We start from the raw sequence: 15,771 nt of genomic DNA on the forward strand, positions 1-15,771 counted from the left end.
AGAATGCAGCAAGTTGGGCAAAGCTGGGAGGTGAAAAAAAAAAAAAAAAAAAAAAAATTTAAATGAAAAAAATATATATATATTTTAGTAAAACCATCTAATATCTATGCGACTCCTTAAAAAAAAAAAAAAAAAAAAAAAAAAAAAACTAGGAAAGAATGAGTCAAAAATTAGTAAAAAATGGCTTTCATTCATTTTTTTAAATTTCCTACTTTGTTTATTATAGTTATTTTTATGTCAGCTGGAGATTATTGAGCAACATTGTATGGCTTCACTTTCTCAAAAGACTCCATCTACAAAGACAGCCTTTGCTAGCAGATCACAGAACAGCCCCAGCTCAACACAGCTTCTGCTAGCAAGACCCTCGGCAGCAGCCAAGTGCATACAGATGGAGGGAGAAGTCTGTAAGCCTGAAGTTACTTGGTGGTTAACCAGTGATTAGATCGGGTAGAGCATCTCTGAATTACAAAATGAACCCTCTGACTAGGAAAGGCCTGCCATCATAACAGCCTCTGCAACTGGAAACACAGCAAAGAAAATACTGAAGTAAAACTTACACTGAAGGTGAATAGGATACAGATCACTCTTAATTGTTATTCAAAGATATGAGAATGTGGATTAACATACAGAAAGCCATTAAAAATCAATGATTTATGTTATTGAACAAATGCTACAAGCACCCATAACTTAGGAAGTAAAGGTTTGACGTACGCTGAACTCTTCCTTATTGAAAGGAAAAATATGAGAGAGGTAAGCAAACAATAATCAATCAATAGGAGGCATTACTATGGGAATGAACAATGTATTTTGTATTCAAATAACAACAGAATGATTACACGAACCACAGTTTTATATTATGATCTCCTGTTATAAGACATCTGTAAGTAGACATCTTGCATCTAGGGATTCTGGATCTGCTTCAATGTATCAAAACCAAAATCCAACAAAATCAGATGAGTTGCATGGCTTTGCATCATTTTATTTTGCTGCATCAGTTTGATGAAATGTTTCAATACTAGATCTGTAAAGAAGCCTTTCTTATGTGCCCAACAAACTGAATAGGACACAAACTTTTCAAAGCACAGTGAATGAAAGCTGAAAAACCATCAACATTTCTGCTGTGGTTATGAACTAAAAAGATCATGGATGGATGGCTCCACAAACCGCTACTATAGCAAATCATAACTTATAAGGTACTTGCAATATATATCAAACTAGGCTATGTTAAAGGGAAAAAAAAAAAAGAAAAAAGAAAAAAAAAAGTGTCTTAAAGATAGAGAAATGTTCGTGTAAGGTTAAAAAAAAGCACAAGAAAAGGCACTTTTTTATTTTCTCTTTGTCTCAAAACATGAGTAACATCAGTTGCTCTTAAAACGTTTTGACAGTGAACAATGTCACTGATCGGAGATGATATTCTGTAAATAAATTTGGCATTACGTCAAATTTTAGTTTGAGAAAAGCTTTTGTATTACCAACAGGGAGAGTAGAATAGGATAGTCAAAGGGACTTCCAATGATAGTTATTCAAGAGAAGGTAAAAAGACCAGAATATATCTGTACAGGTAGATAATATTCTGGAAGTAATAGAATCCCTTAGACCACGTTTGAAACAGTAGTTTCTTAGCTCCATTCACGTACATGTGGTGTTCTTTCTGATTTTATTTTGTTTGATTGTTTTTTCCCTTTCTGAAAGGAGAAGAGTTGATATTAATAAACCACAGTTGTTGCATGCAGCAGGAAATTGAATTCCAGTTAATTGTGATCTTAAATTCAAACTACATACATACACTGCATCTATACCCTCACTCATCTGCCTGCCAGAGACATCTGCCTAGGGTTTAGGTGCGTGTCAGAGCACAGAAGTGATAAAGCAGAGGAGCCTTCTTTGCTGTTTTGCAAAACTCAGGCAAAGTCCTCTTTTCCCTACTGACTGTAATTTAAAAATAACTGATTAATTGAATTCCTAAACAAAGTGCAAGATAGTCTAAAACATATGGTAGATCATCCTTGATAGGAGACAAAAATTAAAATAATTTGATAAATATGAAACACTAATTACAGAAAACTGAGGAAAGCAGAAGAACAAATCTAATGCTCGATTAATATTTTATAATGAAAATGTATTGCTAGTCATATCACAAAATCTAGCTAAAATGCAGAAAAATACTGTTGTGTCACCTCTCATGACAGTCTTGCCATGGAGGTACTTTTCTACTACATGTTACTTTTTATTACTTTTTTTTTCTTTTTAAGCATTTAAGAAATAATTGCTATTAAATAAAATATTTCAGGGGGAGCTATTACCAAGATAATACATTTTTACTGTGTTCCTGTAACATATGCAAGCTCACGTAGTTGAACAACTACTACATATTAGCTTGTATTAATACAGTGAGTTTAATTACAAGAAATTACAAGAAATTTGAAATGAAAGTCACAGAAACTATTTAGCACAGTCACTGCAAGCAGAAAGCAAGTGTGCAGCAAGCACCACAGCTTGTTAGGCAGCTCACTTTTTCAGAAATATAACAAAAATACAGTTTCTGGTCATTAGTAGGATCACTTTGTACCTTGCTGTCAAACCCATGTTAAGTTCTAAGCAGTTTCATAGTACATGAGAGAGAAAAATTAAAAATATATGTATACTAATTTCAGATGTAGTACTGGTTCTTTTTATAATGCTTTAATCATTAAAACACTTAGTGCACGATTTAATTAGTGGAAGAGGTACCTACTGCAAGATTTAATTAGTGGAAGAGGTATAGCGCATTGAAACATGAAAAGAATCCCACAAGACCACGTCCAGGTACTTTTTGGAGATCTCCAAAGAGGAAAATCCACAGCCACTCTGGGCAGCCTATGCCAGGGCTTCATCATCTGCACAGCACAGAAGTGCTTAATATTTTTTAGTTGGTGTCCATAGCCTCATGGTCCAGTTCGTGCTCATAGCCTCTTGCCATTAGGCACCACTTCAAAGAGTCTGGCTCAGTCCTCTTTGTAGTCTCCCTTCGGGTATTTATAGACATTAATAGATACTCCCTGAGCTCCCTCTTCTCCAGGTTTAACAGTCCTGATTCTTTCAATCTCTCCTCACAGGAAAGTGTTCTTTTCCCCCATTGTGGAACGTTATATCCAATACACAAACACACACAACTAGACTTATCTTCCTTAATAAAAGATAATAGCATCTACTGTATACATTCATTTTGGTATTATCTAAGGATGCTCCAGATTTGCATAAACAAAAAGGGAGGGAGATCTCCAAAAAGCAATATTTTAGTATACTGACTCATCACTGGAAATTCTAAGGGCCAGTATGAATATTGCATAATCTTCTCCAACATGTGAGTTCCTAAAACTCCAGGTACTCTCACAGTTGCTGAAAAGTATTATAATTCCTTACAATACAGTGCTATTTTTTCCCTCAAAAACCCACACAAATGGATTTTAGCTGTACAATTCCCATTGACATTAATGGGAGTAATTTGCCTAAAACCTCTGCTCATTTTTTAAAATCTCATAGATGGTTTTTAAGTGTAATTTTCTAAAGTGTAATTTTCTAAAAAGGACATAATGTGTGTTGCATTTTATTATTCAGCCTGTCTGAGGCTCATTCAGATCTTATCTTTCCTCCCTGCAAAATTTTGTCTAGATAGAAGAATATCTGCAGAAAGAATGACAATTAGAGAGTACAGATACATTGGCATCAACATCAATTACTTTCTTACAATCCAGGAACACAAGTAATATTTAGTCTGTGTTAGGACATAATTTTGGGTAAGAATTGTAGGCTGTCTACCAGTATTGATTAAAACCAATGCATTGAGAATTTTCTATCAGTACATTGTTTCTACTATTCACTTTACAAGGGCAGATAAGGTAGTGTTGCAAAGGAAAAAGATAAGTTTGTGATATGAGTATTAACCAGCTGCACCTGCCCATAAAACATAAAACTATATATAATATTCATTTTACCAGAGACCTAATGAAAGGTTATATTGCATTACCCATATAGGAAACCAGAACGCAGAATTAAGGTAGTATTTTTTTCTACTGAATCCTAGAAATTTCTTAGTTAGCTCAGTATCTCACTGTTGCATTTCTCAAAAATCAATCATAGCTATAAACACTACAATTATATCAACAATAAATTATCATCAGAAAAGTGATCAATGAATACTTTCTCTTAGGGTGTCTAAAGCAAGTAGCTTTAAATAAAAAAGTATTCAGACACCTGCAATAACAAAGAAAGCATTAAAAGTTCTGATATAATTAATGAGAGTATTTTTTAATTATAGATCTTGGAAAAAAAGCCAAAACATAGTAAAACTATTTCACCTCCCTAATCCCAACCTATTACTGATACTTGGATAAACAAACAGAATTTAATAACTTCTATTAAATAATGTAATATTAGTTCTTTATTATTTGCACTCGTATAAGTACAGTGTCTAGAAAAGAGTAATAAAACCTAACAGCATTTCCATCAACCACTCTATAGAAGAGTCTGCTGATGTCTCTCATAGCACCTTAGAAATTACAATTATAGGTTGTTTATTCGAGGTTGTGTCCCCATAATTATAGATTATGCCTTAAACAAATGGCCAATAAATTTGGTTTGGTATGTTTTCATGGGAAGAGGAGAAGTATAAGGAGTAAAATTATTATATTTCAAATTAATATTTTGCTAATATATTCTTATTTGGAGAATTCAAGTGCAAAAAAAAAAAAAAAGTTATTTGATAGAATAAACATTAAACAAATGTGGTTAACATCACACAATGCTTAAAAAGATATTTAACGCTGATCTACTTTGCTCAGGAAGTATGAGCAGTTTGCACTGATATTTTACAAGCCACATTAAATGCCAACTCAGAAATACCAAAGAGCTAAAAAGACAGTTCAAATGAAACGATCATCTCTTGCTCATTTCTTGTGTCACTTTCAAATAGCAAAAATTTTTTAGCTATTAAAGTTTGGGAGACATCTGTTTTAAATTTGATATTTAAATCTTTAATCTTCTCTGTTCTTAAAAGCATTTAGGCATAGCCATGTCGACACAACCAACACAGATACAAGCGGCAAATCTTTTCATTAAGGCCTCACTATATTCTCCACTGTCTTTGTGCATCAGGCCCAAACAGAGCTACCAAGACCATCAAAGTTTTTAAGGGGCATGCAAACATCCGACCCCCTATTTTAGAAAGACAAATAAAGCCAGCATGGGTTGTGTTTGTTTGCTTGTTTGAAAATGAAATCTGGAAGTGAAAGTCATCAAACGCTTCTAATCCTCAGCTGAAGGAAATTGAGCACAGTGACAGATGTAAAATTCACCTAATGATATTTATCCCAGAAGAAGTTATGAGAAAGAAATAAAATGTCCTAAGCTTGGATTGTCTATGCGATGCCAAAAGACTAAAAATGACACATCGCAGAATCACAGGGCGTCACGAGTTGGAAGGGACTCACGAGGACCACAAAGTCTAACTCCCAGCTCCACTCAGGACCTCTTCAAATCTTTCTTCCTGCCCTTGCCCATAACTTAATCTTGCACCCATTGTGCATCCTACACCCTATATCGTTACTCCTTCAACCTGCACTCTTCCCACTTTGCCACCGAGGTGCTGCCACGAAGGTGACATCCATGGCCACCCAGGCCTGCAGCAAGACATGAGTAGGGACATCCTAGTCAAGGTGAGTCCAGCCTGAGGACTTTGGGGTAGCTGTCAGGACTTCACTAGAGGTCGACTGTGTGCAGGGTGCCTGGGTCTTGAACGAGGTGAGTCCCTCTGCTGCAGCACTGCAGTTCCCTGAAGGCATAAATGAGCAGTAGTCCTGCAGAGTAGGGTTGATTCACTGAGAGGTGAGAAGTGTAAGGGAGGGTGCTTGTGATGATGGGGCTCTGGCAGTCCTCCTAAAACTCTAGCATGGGTCCTGGTGGTAATTTCTGGTGTGGGGTGAGCCTTGGTCTCTGTGGATGGAACACAGAGGGCAGCACTTCAATGTTATCTTTGTCTCTATCACTCCTTCCAGATACTGGCGCAGTTCTTGTCCCAGAGGAGAGCAAGCAGGCTCTGCAGGTGCCTGTGGACATGCAGATGTGTGAGGGAGCTGGACACTGCAGAAGGGTGCAGAGTTTGCATGCTCTCCACGATGAGCCTAAAGAATAAGGCCAAGCAAGAGGCAGCCCTTGCTGAGTGGTGCATTGTGTTTGCCCCTTGGATGTGGCAGAAGTCTGAGCATGTAGCCCTGTGTGTTGAGTACTCATCCAGGCCCCTTTCCCCCTCCTGGGGAATGGGGGGGGAGGAGATCAGTGTTGGAGGAGATCCTGTGTAATGGTGGCTGCCATTGGTAGTGGTCCTAACCCTCAGGCTGGAAGGTAGCAAGTGGGGCTTGGAGCAGCGGGGTTCCATCTTCTGTATGGTGAGGTGATATTTGCTTTCTAAGCACAGGTAAAATCTAAACTCTTTCAAAATACAGTCTCACTACCATGACCTTAGTCTATGACCTAAAAGTTCACCACGGGTAAGAATTAACTTTGCCCCATGGGACACATTAAGTTTTCTTTTCAAAAGGTTTTGGGTATGCAATTTGTGCTTCTAAGTATACATCCTGTATACACTGTGGATGCTCTGGAACAATATCAACAACATAAAAACTTCAAATATAACAAGGAAAAACTAAACCAAACAATCAACACTAAATTTTAGGAATTCTGCTGCAGTAATAGATAATATCTGCCAGCACAAGGAATTTCAGAAGTTTCAGAGAAGTAATAGATGTAAATTGACAACTTAATTCAGCAAATGCACTGCTCTGGATTTACCTGGTCAAACACAGTAATATCAGTAACATTCAGCTCAACCCTAGTCATTCTTTTGCTTTATGTGCCACAAAACTAACAGAACTGCTGCATTACACTAACAGTCTGTGGCTGATGATTTGGGGGTTTATTTGTTGTTTTTTTCTTTTTTTCATAAACAACATGCATCTTTATTTACTCATTATTCAGGCATCCCTCAGTTCCTTAATTACCACCTTCCCATTCTCATACGGGCTCCCCTGTATTTATAAGAGTTTAAGGCTCTGCTACAGCTGCTCTGACTGCTGTGGTTCCTCTCTGTTCTTGTTAAGCATGGGGACTTCAGAACCAGCGTGCAGAATAGGAAGCATCTCATGGTAAATAGATGCTACATTATTAACAAAAGTCAATTAAGTTAGAAGTCAGTAAGATTGTTTTTACTCATATTTTGTTTTGTGTATAATGGGGTTAAATCTCAAGCTGAGTTAAGGAAGGAATGCTGGAAAAGAAGACTAAAACAAATTTACTTAAACCTAATTTAGCAAAGCATATACCTGTGCTGCTTACCATTGTTCCTCTGAATATCTTCCAAATGAAAAAATTAAAGCTGATCTAGTCAGGCTCCTGCCCACGTCTGCCAGGATCCTAAACCCCCAGGTGCAGGTGAGAGGAGTGGATTCCATCCCACTGTAACAGTGGAACAAGTTTGAGACCTCCCCATGAAATTGAACGTTATATAAGTCCATGAGGCCAGATGATAACCATCCCAGGGTTCTGAAAGAGATGGCTGATGTGGTTGCCAAGCCACTCTCCATAATACTTGAAAAAGCATGGCTGTCCAGTGAAGTCTCTGGTGATTGGAAAAAGGGAAACACTGCTCCCATTTTTAAGAAAGGATGACCTGGGGAACTACAAGCCGGTGAGCCTCACCTCTGTTCCTGGGAAGATCATGGAGCAGATCCTCTTAGAAGCTATTTTAAGGCACGTACGAGATAAAGAGGTGACCTGAGACAGCCAGCATAGCTTCACCAAGGGCAGATCATGCCTGTCCAATCTGGTGGTCTTCTATGATGGAATGACAGCACTGGTGGACAGGGGAAGGGTGATGGTTATCATCTACGTGGACTTCTGCAAAGCCTTTGACATTGTTCCTGATCACATCCTTCTCTCTAAATTAGAGAGGTATGGATTTGAAGGATGGACTGTTCAGAGAATTAAGAACTGGTTAGCTGGTCACAGCCAAAGGGCTGTGATCAATGGTTCTGTGTCAGGGTGGAGGCCGGTCACAAGCGGTGTCCCTCAAGGGTCGGTCTTGGGACCAGTGCTCTTCAACACCTTCATCAATGACACAGATGATGGCATCGAGTGCACCCTCAGCAAGTTTGCAGATGACACCAAGCTGAGCGGTGCAGTTGATACATTGGAGGGAAGGGAAGCCATCCAGAGGGACCTGGGCAGGCTAGAGAAGTGGGCCCATGTGAACCTAATGAGGTTCAACAAAGCCATGTGCAGTGTGCTGCACTTGGGCCAGGGCAATCCCAGGTGTTTATAGAAACAGGGAGAAGATCTCCTTGAGAGCAGCCCTGCAGAGAAGGATTTGGGGGTCCTGGTGGACGAGAAGCTGGACATGAGCCAGCAGTGTGCGCTTGCAGCCCGGAAGGCCAACTGTGTGCTGGGCTGCATGAAAAAAGGGGTGGTCAGCAGGGAGAGGGAGGTGATTGTCCCCCTCTGCTCGGCTCTTGTGAGGCCCCATCTGCAGTACTGTGCTCAATCCTTGGGCCCCCAGTACAAGAAAGATGCAGAGCTCTTGGCATGGGTCCAGAGGTGGGCTCTGAGATGATCAGAGGGCTGGAGCACCTCTCCTATGAGGAAAGGTTGAGGAAACTGGGAAAAGAGAAGGCTCAGAGGAGATCTCACTGTGACCTTCCAGTACTGGAAGGGAGCGTATAAACAGGAGGAGGAATGGCTCTTTCTGAGGGTGTTTAGAGATAGGACAAGGATACAGTCTTATCCAAATTATGGCTGATATATGCTAAGGCTGCATACCTTGTTCTCCGAAAAATTATCACTGTTCAAAGCCAGTAGAATGCTTAAATTGATTAAAAACCTAAATTTGAAAATATAAATAGGAGAATAGTTTTCTGTGGGGATTTATTAGTGCATGGCTGTTATCAAATTACTTAGAAAAACACTGGTTTCTGAACTATACTTTGAGTAATGATGCATGTATAATAATAATGGTAAATATAATAATTGTTGTTAAATATTTGTACATTAATAAATGGCTATATATATTTATATCTGTCAGTATAAACAAATCTACTTTAAGTTAGAAAATTGTCTAGACCATTTCACTGGAGAATGATTGTGCTATAATGATGTCTACCTGGGCTCTTCTAGAATACTGGATATTACTAGGAAGAAAAGCACAAAAGACAAGTATTTACAGGCTCAAACTAGATAAATTTCATGGAGTACTTCAGAGGAAAGCAGAATCTTTGAAAGAATGTTTTACTATATTATGTCACTGATTAATCCTCTGAACATACAAATAGAAAGAGAGGAGAGGGGCTGCACAACAAAAATACACTCAAGCCAGAACCTTTTATGACACTTTTTATGAGATCTTAATAAAGGTTTTTATTCTACATCAATTATTCTTTCCTTAACTCGACTTTCATTCTCTCCATTGATTCAGCGATCCTGAATCAATATCACTACATGGAGGATTCCAGATGATCAGGAAATTGTTTCTCCATTTTATCATTAGTTATGGCCTAATATAGCCATAGTCAGGCTCATCCTTAGATTATAACAATTTATGTCATCTATGGAGGTGGCCTAAATGAATTAGGATGGGGCTGAATTCCTGGTCCGGCCATATTAAAGACATGCAAAAAAATAGGCTTTATTTATGAACTGAGATCTTGCAAGCACTTCTGAAGTTATTACTCAGATCATATCCTATTCATAATCAAATTCCAAGTCCATCATTAAACTGTTTTCAAAGACACAGTATTGAGGCATTTCTACAACTTCGTTATTTTTCTGGAGTGCCTTACAACTCATTTCACGTTCTATGACACTGAATCCTACTGCTAGTGAGGAAAACAACTAAAAAAACAAAATGTTAAGGTGCAATGTAATAGAATATTCCTGTTAAGAAGTATGACAAGAGTTACTGAAATTTGGAGTGGGACAAAAGGACAGCTAATATTATTTGAAGTGAATTGAAGACAGAACAGTGAAATAGCCATGAAGTTTCAAGATCTGAGATAATGATACTTGTATTTGCTAAGACTGCGAGAAAGAAAAAGACTTGGAACAAAATCCAAGCATTTTCAAATGAAGTACTTGCTAGCTGGAATACATCATTATCACAAGGTGCTGTTTGGTTTTGTTCTGAAACAATGAAATCCGTAATTGAAAATAAGCTTACTTATAAAAGTAGGTATTAAAAAATGGGACAAATTTATCTGTGAATAAAGAAGTGCTAAGCCAGACTAATTAGTCAAGCATTTTTCCAGTGTTGAAAGAATCGTTTTTTTCTGAACTATTTTTCCATCACAAAAAGTAATGGACTGAAAGGAAATATCAGGGATATTTTGGTATACATATATTGAAAATAAAGACAGATGCAAAGCGTAGTATTTGGTCAGTCTAGATGGAGCCCATTTAAAATGACCAAATACTGCACCTTAATTTTATACTAAAATCTAATGTAATTAACAGTTTTCTTACAAAAGAATTTTTGCTATCCATCAATGCTACATTTACTCAATTAAGAATATGATGCTGTACAGATATAAACTGGTATTTAAAATAAATGTTTAAAGTACATCATTCCATACTTTACCAACAGAATTCAACTAGCGAATTAGAGAAGTCATAGAGGAAACAAACTAGGTGGATAATTGTTCAGTTTACAAAACATTCCATTTTGTCTATACACCAATGAAACTTAGTGCACTTGTCATCATTATATACTGTGTTCATCATTATTTAATATTTTTACATTGATCTTGCATTCTCCTTTTCACATTATAAGTACTGTCTATCCTACATGGCATGACTTCCATTTTAATGAATTTAACAAAGATGATAAAGGTTAATAAAGATGATACAAGTCTCCTCGTATCATCATCTTCTAGGCTATTAAAATGGTTATTAAGCTCTTGGGGAAAAATGAAAAGAAACAGCAAAAAAGAACAAAATACAAAGTTTGCATGACAGAAAAAAAAAATGTATGATTTAAAATTATATGCCAGTCCAGTTTATAATAAAAAGATTAAGAGTTGGCAAGGAAGGCATAGAAAAGAGTTGGACCTCTTAAATTTCTGTAGCAACATTCACTTTAAGTATCTGGCCTCCTGGATCTTGGAAATTCAAGTGGTATGAATTTGATCAGGAGCAAAGCATCTCAATTTTTATATACAACAAATCTCTTCCAGCTTTCTGCTGCTACTGTGACGGGAATTTGTGATGATGATTTAACATGGTAATAGAAAATGAAAACATACAGCCATCAAGAATCTGAATTTGTAGCTGACAGCAGCAGCTGCAGCAGCTGATATCAGATACAGATTGTGCTTGTACCAACTCCCAAACATCATTGCCTTATCTAGTCAGAGGCTAAATGGAAACTCCTCCTCCTGGACAGTAATGAGGTCAACTTCAGTGGTGTGGTGTTAAGGATAATTACATCACTGTCACATGCCACTACTTTATTTTATTTTATTCTTTACTTCCATGCTGACACATCAAATTAAAAAGGTAACATTAATTAAAAGCTAGGTGATGCATGTGGATCTCATCATCCTTTAAAACAACAGGGTGAGATTAAATGCTTCCACAATGGTGATCTTCGTATTGGCAACACACAAGAAAAATGTAGCAAGAGAGTACAATGGAAAAGATGTGCCTTCTCTCCCTTGCTAATACCAGAGACTTCTTGACTAAAAGCTTGCTGCTAGATGTTGCTAATGAGTTAGCAATGGAAGGAAGCATCAGCAGGCAGCTAGGAGAAAGGCCTTCACACTTGCTTAAAAGCCAGCCTTCAGCATCCCTTTTTCCCAAGGGAAAGATGTTTTGGAAGAAGCAATGTAGAACAAATTTCACAGAGAGATCTTATAAGTAACATTCCTAAGACTTTTATTAAAAAATTTTTTTTGAGTATGTAAAAAGGGATAGAAAATACGTTTACTTGATATCAGCTTATTAATATACAATGATAGTAATGAGAATTTAAACAAAGAAACAAACAAACAAAAAAAAAATGCCATGCCTTTTAAATGCTAGTACCCACAGGAAAAAGTAGATTAGACTGTAATTCAATCTCCCCAAGAAAAGCAAAATTAAAAATTAATTTACTTAAGACTTCTTTACCACAGTTAAACAACTGGGGAGGGAGGGTGGGGGGTTGAGGAAGTCTTGTTATTTAAATGAAATCCTGGAATTTGCATAGGACATTTTGGGAGCCTCAGGAGGAAGAGAATTCTCTGGTTCCATTAGAACTGGGAGCAGCAGTGACAAGCTGAAGAAAAGCTCTGTTCTCAGTCTTCAGAATTCAGTGCTGCATCTCACTGCAAAGGATTTCCCCCTGCACTCCCCCCTCTCTAGGACAGCGGATTTTAGAGGATCAAGTTTTATGACTTCTCAGAGCCTGCAGGCAAACAGCATTTCCAGATAAACACTATGAACTATAAACCTCCAGTTGTCTGGGGACCAGACCACACAAGAAAAGCTCAGATTATTTTTGAATCCTCAAGTACTGCTTTCTTCCCATTCCTTTCTTGGCCTGTCTGAATTTTACACGTGCTTCACTGTAGCACAGAATGCACTATTAATTGAAGGAGAGTATTTCACAGTCCAAGCAAAAAAGTGAAATGTAAAAAATGTATTCTATGCCTTGTACTCAAACATTTCAATTCATCTTCAGCAAAACAAGGGAGCCTGCTTAAGACATTACATGTCTTTTTCTTACTTTGTTTCATAAAAAAAAAAATCATTATTTCCCCAGGATCTCTAAACTGGACTTAGTTTAGATTTATTCAGGCTTTGGTTACAGGGGTGAACAGGCTAACAGCAAACTGACTGTGAGAGGGAGAGACTAAAAGGGAAAGAGGCAGGTTTTTCACAGGGATTAAAAGAAGTACTTTCATCTAGAAAAATGAAACAGAAAATACTGATTTCTGTGCATCTGGCCTTGATCCCATTAAAACTTCAGCTAAACAAGACAAAATAAGGGCCGGGCTGGAAAGAGTTTTGACCAATGCATCATCTACGAAAGAGACATTTGTTAAATGTTAAAAGCAAAGCACATCCCTTGTGTTGTATCCTCTCTACCCACCTTGTCATTTAGGAAAAAAAAAAATAAAAATAGCTCTTTCATAATAAAGCACCCACCTTGCCACAAGCACGGACCAAATTTTGAATGTCCTGATTCCTTTCCTCCTTCCTTTAAATTCACCCGAGCTTTGCTCCACCTACCCCTGTCCACTCTCCCAAGCCAGTGCTTGCTCTTAATTAGTCATTATAACCCTGTCTAGCTTGAATTCCACAAAATCACAATCAGGCCTAAATAAAAGGTATTCAGGTGATGATGACAAAATAAGCAGTCTTCAGAGGTTGTTTCTTGAGACAAAAAACAAACAATTCCAAACCCATAATGATATGATATTACTGTTAGGCGTTATTGTTAATATTACTGATTCTCCTCCTTACCCCATATCTGATGTGTATTCATCTGGCTGTATGTGCATGCATTAGATATGGAGACTTGGAATGCCCTGGAATATAAATATGAATGTACAGACTATATCCCATATTTCTTAGTCTCCAGCAATGAATCAGAAACTGGCAGTCTGTTGTTCTGTTGGCTGCCTTCTTCCTGTTTGCACCTGAAAATTCACAGTATACATTCTTTCACTGAAAGAGCTGCATAAATATTACTCTCTTAGTAAGAACCATACAAATCACAAGAATAAAACTCATTAGGATGCTAGGAATGCTTTCTAACAATTTCAGGTGCGAACCTAAGTGTTAACAAATTGCTCACAATACCTTCAGCAGCAATGTAAAAAGAATCCCAAATGAAAAGTCCCTTACAAACTTTTTCAGGCTTTGACTAAGCACAGAGGATTAGCTGGCTTGACAAGAAATGCACATAAAATTCAGACATCATCTAATATTTTTCTGAATAACCACGTAAATGAAAACAATGGCAGTTTGAAGGGGACTGGAAATAAAATTCCCAGGAGTGCTCAGTAATACTCTTTCTCCATTCAAGTCCAAGACAAATGCAATAGATTATAGCGTAGAAGAAGAGACAGAACTGGGACAAACTTCCAGTAGCTGAGAAAAAGATATTTGTAGTCTATTTCCAGCATGGCTGATGCTCTTGAGTCCCAGTTTGATTTCCAAATAAATGACCCCTGGAAGTCACCCTGTCCTGTCCAGGCAGCTTCTGAAGATCTCCAAGGAGACTCCCCAGCCTCCCTGGGCAGCCTGTGCCAGTGCTCTGTATAAGTTTTTCCTTATGCATGCAGGTTTTTCCTAGTTTTGAAGTTTTTCCTGCCAGACTACAATTCACTCAGACTAAATATCTACTTGTAATTTTTGTGCACAAGGAGCAAAACTTGTTGACAATTCCTTTTAAAACAACGAAACCTTTATTATATGAACACCTGCCATCATCATGAACACAACTGTTTTTTCAAGATAATACCTGAGTATTATCTTGACAGATAAACAAGGATTGTTTTCCCTGCAGTATGATGTTTAGAGTTGCTATGGTCGAACTACCATCCAAGATAAATTCTCCTGTACTACCACAAAACTGTTTATTCATCTTTTTTAATCCACACACTCATAAACTTGAATACACATCACCTGATCAAAGCAAATATGACCGCTGATATTCATCATCATCTTCTATCTGTAATAAGTATTTTGCTTGCATAACAGCCTAAGCATTTGAAATACAAAATGCTTGATTGAAGAAGAAAGTTTCCTCAATAGTTACTATTTACACATTTTGACTATGTGTGTCTGTGCCAGAACTGTTTTTAAAAATTGGCTTTAGAAACGTTCTGCTTTCCTAGTTGTTGTACTCTAGCTTGTATCCCTAATATCAAAAGCTGAACTATCCTAAACCATTTTCTTCATCTGTACATACTGCCTAGGAAGAAAAATAAAAGCCCAGATTTTCCTTGTTTTTCAAAATGCAAGACCTCACGTTTTCGTCGTTTTTGGTATTCTCTATCATTTCTTTTCTTATCCTTTAAGCTATATTCTAAAAACATACAGAATGTCATTTGCTTCCATTCTTTATGTACACTTTCTTTTTCATTTTGTGTATAGTTTTCAAAAATATATGATTTATAAAGTAAAAAACAGAGGAAAAATATAATTCATATGTGTGTGTGTAGATATATATATATATGTTCACATACACATGTGTGTATGCATGTGTGAACCCCCCCAGTATTAATCTTCTAATGTTTATTTCAAGTATTATCAGAGGATCAGAAGTGTTATTAAGGAATAGCAACATTCTACTAGTCCACAAATAACCTAATATTCATGTCAGAGATCATCTGAATCTGAGAAATGATGTTTCCTGTATCTCAGCTCCTGTTCTTGATTCTTCTCAAATTCTTTTTTTTTTTCTTACATCTCTCACACTTCATTCCATAAACAGTACTAGCCTCTCATTCTTTCTACATTTCAAAGTTATTTATTGCACTGTTTTGTTTTACTTTGTTTAAGCCTGGCAGATGAAAATAAACTGATCAAGTTTCTGGTTTTGAAAACTATTCAGTGCAAAGACTTCTGTGTGGTTAAGTATATAATACATATTTCCTTGTATGGGGTCTAGTGCCTGATGCCTTCCTTATTCTGATGGAACAAGCTTCCCAAAAGGATGCAAAATTTTACAATGAACTATAAATGTTTGTATTTTATTTTCCA

The 15,771-nt window shown here is 37.1% G+C and overlaps 1 protein-coding gene across 2 annotated transcripts in view; it reads right to left on the reverse strand.

Annotated features, from left to right (window-relative positions):
- Positions 1-15,771, reverse strand: part of FSTL5 (follistatin like 5) — a 245,214-nt gene that overhangs the window by 203,353 nt on the left and 26,090 nt on the right. The window lies entirely within an intron of this gene.

Source organism: Phasianus colchicus, chromosome 4 (genome assembly GCF_987193195.1).
Source record: "Phasianus colchicus chromosome 4, bPhaCol1.hap1.1, whole genome shotgun sequence".
NCBI classification, from domain to species: Eukaryota; Metazoa; Chordata; class Aves; order Galliformes; family Phasianidae; genus Phasianus; species Phasianus colchicus.